Raw genomic sequence first — 6,411 nt, 5'->3', positions numbered from 1 at the left:
AGCTTCGTTTCTTGAGACCAACACAGCCATTTCATCTCCTTTGATACATCAAGGCAATCCATATGAAATGTTGACCTTGACAGAACAAATTATTTTCAATATACCATTTCCGTCAGATCTAACCCCCAGTTTTTTGTATTTTTCTTCAAAAGACAATCATTTTTAATGAATATTAACGCTTCCCGATTTTGTTTATACGCACTCCTAATTTTCTTATTAATTTTTGAAAACATGGATACTCACCACGTTTTGAAAAATAATTCGAGATGCGGCACAGTTGGTTCAACCCTATGGGCAGGTCCGTCACACTCGGGCTCAGATTGGGTACCACTTCTAGTACTGCATTTCGTCCCTCGGTAGTGCAAAAGGTACCCAAGTTTGACAGATCGCAGTACACTTTTCACGGCATTCTAGATTACCTCATGAGCCATAAAATTTTGGGCAACTACAAGGGACATGGAGGTCTTTAATTAGTCTTTGCTATGGGTATCAGCGTGGTGATTTTTCATCAGTTTTTCGATTCCACCCCCGCATTGGGATGCTTGTTTACATTTGGAAACGTCAAATCAGGTGCACGCTCAAACTGACCGTGATCCCGGTCAAGGCGCCCCAAACAGGAGCGCAAACGAAACTAACCTCAAATTACTCAAACAAACGTTCTTGAACCAGGTTGGAACTGGCGCAACCCGAATCACAGTTTCAACCCCAACCCGATTCAAGTTTTCCAGTAGGAAAATATATTTTGCTCCACAGATTCAAAATTTAAACCCACCCCGCAAACAAATCTCTCATCCACCCAACAGTTACGGTACCGGTAGTTCTATTAGAGACTATTTTTGCTGTTAATGTCGACAAATGCCTAAATCTATCAGTTGGCTGTTGATCCGGAAGATTCCCGCCTAGAGGCAGCAACATCCGCGCAAGGAAATTTTGAGCGATTGTTGTTGCTTCCGGCTTATTCAATCCTCGTAGGCACAAAACATCTGTTGACAACAAGGCATCTGTTGACTACAATCCTTGCGTTACAGAACCGTGTAGTGTTCGGCTGGTGCATAACCGGCCGAAGCGGTTAAGGTGGTTTCCACGATTATAACGGAGATTACAGGAACCGTGAAGGAAGGAGGTAGCGAAACCAGCGGAGCCCATTATGATGAATGAAAACATAAACAAAAATCATCTGGTCATGCCAGCTGATCATGAATAGTCCATTTTACGAAACGGCAACACTGATGATATGGACCTTTGCACGGGTTCACTATCTGACGTTTTAGCGGTGCCGTGTTATTTATGTGACCATGGAAACCAGTGAATTCGGCACCGCTCAAACGTCACATTAGTGAACTCGTGCATTGATCCATGGACCAATGCACGCGTTCATTCTTTGAAGTTTTAGCGGTGCCGTGTTATTTATGTTACCATGGAAACAAGTGAATTCGGCACCGCTCAAACGTCAAAATAGTGAACTCGTGCATCCGTCCATTGCTGTTACTTTCACATGTTACGACACCGCCTACTGTCAAAATTTCATTCATAAATCAAGCGATCAGCTGTTCAAAACGTCTCGTAAAATGGACTATTCACCACAACGTGATGGCAAAACCATAGGGGAAAAAGGGCTCCGCATTATTTTCGAGTTGAAACAAATTGTAGGGGACCGAGGGGAGAACTAACGTGCCGCCAGTTTTTCATTGTTTTCCAATAGTTAGAGGCTTCAAAACACATTGATTCATTAGGAAAGTTTGTTCAGTAAAATGACAGGAAGCATATAAGCCAATAAAAAAAAAATGACGGAAATGGTCTATTGGCGTTTTTAAATGGTTACATAACTTAACCGGCTATTCCCCATATTGTACTTTAAAAACTGGAAAAATTTGAAAATATGCGCATTTTTGCATAAAGGCGTATAAGTCACTTTTGTAGCTACGAGTGTGAAGAGACATATTTGCAAATAGCTTCTTACATCATTATAGGCAATAATAGTACAAATTACCGAGCAAATTACAAGGTTTTTCCTGGAAAATAATGAAATTGGTGCTCATGACAGTTTTGCGATTATGCGTATACTATATGACATTCATGCAAATTGCAGCTCTTTTGACCAGAAAAAACTTTTCCTTTCATACCAAGATGCTCAAATGGCTTGATATTCCAGTTTTAATTTTTGTCCCGCATCTCCATATATTCAACGCACTGTGCAACGTTTGGAATTCCCGAGACCGTGGTAAGTGACAACGAAACACAAATCACCGATTTGGAGTTCCAGAATTTTTGCAAATAAGGTACCGCGGGGCAAGTGGGTAAATAAGGGTAAGTGAAAATAATTGGTATATTTAACTGAATATGTGAATTAACGTTTTAAACTCATGCGTAAACCTTTGAGGCCATTGAGAATATTACTATAGGTAAGAGATTTCTGAGATTTTTCAGCCATTATTGCATAATAGAGCGGAAGATTGTTAACCTGTTAACTATCACTCCGTAACAAGTTGGCGGCGTGCAATCTTATTTTAATGTTTTCAGCGGAAAAAAGTTGCGGAAAATAATTTTTTGTATCACTTCTAATTTGTCCCCTCTGAAAGTTTTAAACTGCAATAAAAAAGGGTTTAGAGTTAATTTGATATAGACCTAAAAATAATTGAATTGAAACACCGCCAATTTTCTAATCACGTGGGGAAAATGAAAAGCTTCTCATTAGAGATTGAATTTGTGTTTTCTCTTTAGATAGCTATAAATATACAAGGTTCGCAATTATCATAGAGCAACAGAATGTGCTGATAATTCAAGAAACACTATACTCAAAGCGTTAAAAGCTGGTTTAAGGCCGGTTTGCCACTGACAAGAAAAGGAATCGCCTATAAGCCATTTTACGAGACGTTCGAATGACGTTTTCTGGCGGGCCGCTCATTGTTGTTGTTCAAAAAACTAGCATGATATCTGAATAGCGCTGGTCACATTTTTGTTGGCGATGACGTCCCCGTCTCTTTCAGCGCATGTTTCTACCCGGTTTACATGTATTATGTTCCTGTAGATGAAATATATCTTCCCTGCCTGCTGGTTTCAATTTTACATGCGAAAATTAAAAACTTTGTTAGCATTGCCACCAGCGCCATTGTTGAATAAGCCTCTTCCAAATGTAGCGCTAGAAGAAACGTAAATAAATCGGCCCGCCAGAAACTTTCAAAGCTGGTAAACAAACGGAAACCATATGATTCGAAACGTCTCATAAAATGGCTTATCTCGATGCGTGGAAAATTTCTCCCAAGAAATGGTCAAGAAAATCACTTTTTTCTGATCGCAGTACGCAGTTGAGAAGAAATGTCACTTCAAAGGGGGCTCTCTGTAGGAAATGTCTTGACCCTTTCAGTCAAGGAATTTCTTTACTTTTCTTGAGCGAAACAGCATACTTAGCTTTAGGGACAAAACGTCGAATCCCAAAACGTCGAAAGGGACAAAACGTGAATAACGTTTGACACATAATGAATTATTTATTTTTTCGGAAGTCAATCATTCTTCCAAGAAATTTCATGTCCTTCTTTTTTTTTTACTTTCGACGTTTTGTCCTTTCGAAGTTTTGTTCCTTCGACGTTTTATCCTTTCGACGTTTTAGCATTCGACGTTTTGGGATTCGACGTTTTGTCACCCAACCTTAAAAGCTTATATCATGGCCAAATCATGGAATTCTCTAAAGAAAGGTTGCCAAATATGATTACTTCGGACAGCCGATTAAAAGGAAGAAAAGGAAGACGTTGATTGAAAAGTTCCAATATAAGAGAACGCACGGAAATCTCGTGGAATGTCTATGTGAAGCTAGTTCAAAACATAAAAATGGGGTATAGGTGTATCCACATAAAAAAGTTTCTAAATACTTTATTGAAGGATTCCGTTTGATTCCTCCCGAAGGGTCATCCGACGTCATATCCGATTTTCTTAACAAATAACGCGAAATGTAAATTCTACAGAGCAGAAATGCAATGCTGTCCCATGATGTAAGAACAAACATTGGACATGTTGCAGTTATAATGTTGTCGAATCATTTCACATAACTGGACAGAAGAAAATTCAAGTAACAAGAATATTTTTTTCTTTGTTTACATGTTACTTATATTATTGTTCATCGGGACGCCTTAACAAATGTTAAAGGTAATTGAAATCGTGAATATAACTGTAAGTTTTTGAATATATTGTTCAAAACGATAAACTTTTCTCTTGCCTCACTTGTGGGGCACATGAAAACTAGAAAGACGTTTTTCAAAAACTTTTTCTGTACTTTTTCCTACATATACACGACCTTATTTGTTTTGATTTAGGTCTCTACACGGAGAAAACGTAAAACCCATATTTGAGTATTTTTTAACTTACTTTTGAGTTATTTTTCTCTCCCTATTTCATTCGCTCTATTGTTGTCAGAGAGCGAAGAGCAAAACAACCCAAAAAACGAACCATTGTGCGTTACCTCAAATTTGAGTAAGTGGCATAGTACTGGAATTTGAGTTATTTGATCTGCCGGTTGAGTGAAAAGAAATCAGCCAGTTTTTTGCATGGCTGCGAATGAAAACAACTTCTACCCCATCATCTCAAAATTAGGTTAACGCACGAACTCCCGGAATTGAATAGAATGAACTCACTTTTGAGTACTCATTTTCTCCATGTAGGATTTGAAGAATCCCAACTATGCGAATTCCATTACCCACTTGCCCCACGGTACCTTATTTTGTAATTCGTCACATCCCGAAGCGGTACCCGTACCACCCCCAGTCAAACGGGGTGGCGGAACGTTTTGTGGACACCGTGAAGAGAAGCGTGAAGAAAATTCGTTCGGGAGGAGAGTCCTTAGAAGATTCACTGCACATTTTTCTCATCGTATACCGCTCCACTTCAACACAAGATCTCGGAAGACAGTCACCGGCGCAGAAGATGCTAGGACGACCAATATGGACGGTGGCAGCTCTATTGAAACCATATACCATATATGTATCATATTCGTCAGAACCCCGAAGAAACGGAACGCCAGAATAATGCTTCGATCGAAGTGATACGGTATATGCCCACACCAAGCCAATTCATGGTCCTGGATGCCCGCTGTAATCATCGAACGGATTGGAAAGGTCAACTACAACGTATTACTGAACCAATGCAAGCGATTAATCCGTTGACTTAGGGGTCTATTTTGTAAATCGAGCTGATTCATGTGACTCATCTGTAGTCATTGTCGATCAAAGTAATCATGCATATTTCAGATGTCACCCGGTGACTCCCATAGTAATCCAGTCACATAGAGTGACAACTGTCGATAAACTCGAGTGACAGCGCCAAGTCGAGCGAAATTTTTGGTCGACAGTGACTCCATTCGAGTCGTTTTTGATCGACTCGACTTATAAAATAGGGCCCTATATTTTCAAATTTATTTTTGTACACTATAAACTTGATAATATTTATCATAAATGGGTAACACGAGCCTATAAAACCTATATTTTTCGAATTATGATTTTAGTGGCTTAAGTGTCCGGTACTGGGGGATCTCCCCCTACCCAGAGTATTTTTTCAAAATAATTCATATGAAGAATGCCGACAACAGCCGAATGCTAGTGGCCAGTACCCGGTTTAACAGAAAGCGGCACAAAATACCGATAACAGAAGAAAAGCGAATTCACCGCAGAAAGAAAAGGCAGCATGAAAAGAGTGTTATGGCACAAGAAAGGATGGATCTTTATTTTGAGCAGTAATTTCGGACACTTTCATAAATGAAACAAAATTGTATAAATTAAATTATATTTTGCGTGAAACTGATAATCATTACATGTCTCAACATACAGTAAATGTCTCTCTCGTCAAATATGTATTTTGAATCTTATTACTTATGCTGCCTTGCATAAAAGGTGTAGTATTTTTTTTAGTATTTAAATGTTCCGTTCTAGACTAAACTTGAAAGTGTATGCCATTTGTTTTTTTTATCTCAAGTTATAATACTTAAAAGGAAGTATAGGATTACATTTTACCTTTGTGGTCAGCTACTGCTGTTTGCATAATATTAATCCAGTTCAAGTTGGTTTGTCAGCGTTACTTTGTTTATATACCTTTAAATGAGCACCGAAGATAAGGTTTATGCCTACATTGCAAAAGCTACATCGATTTTAAAAAATTTCACTTAATTCATCAGAGCAGCGGAAACGACAACTTTCGAAATGTAGGCCTAAATCTACGTAGCGTAATAGTGTAGTATCCAAGAAATCATTCTTTCAAGATGTTCTCGGTTACGTCTAGTATTGACTGCGGCTTAAAAGGTTATGATTTGTTAATATGTCATATTACAAGTTGTAGCGAACTGTGTTATTTTCTGATTCTCATGAGTGTTCAAGTAAAATATCATTACCACGATACATAATTCACATTGTTGACTAAAGAATTCTATTT

This window comes from Aedes aegypti, chromosome 3 (genome assembly GCF_002204515.2).
Source record: "Aedes aegypti strain LVP_AGWG chromosome 3, AaegL5.0 Primary Assembly, whole genome shotgun sequence".
Lineage (NCBI taxonomy): Eukaryota > Metazoa > Arthropoda > Insecta > Diptera > Culicidae > Aedes > Aedes aegypti.
Note: the sequence above shows the minus strand (reverse complement) of the source record.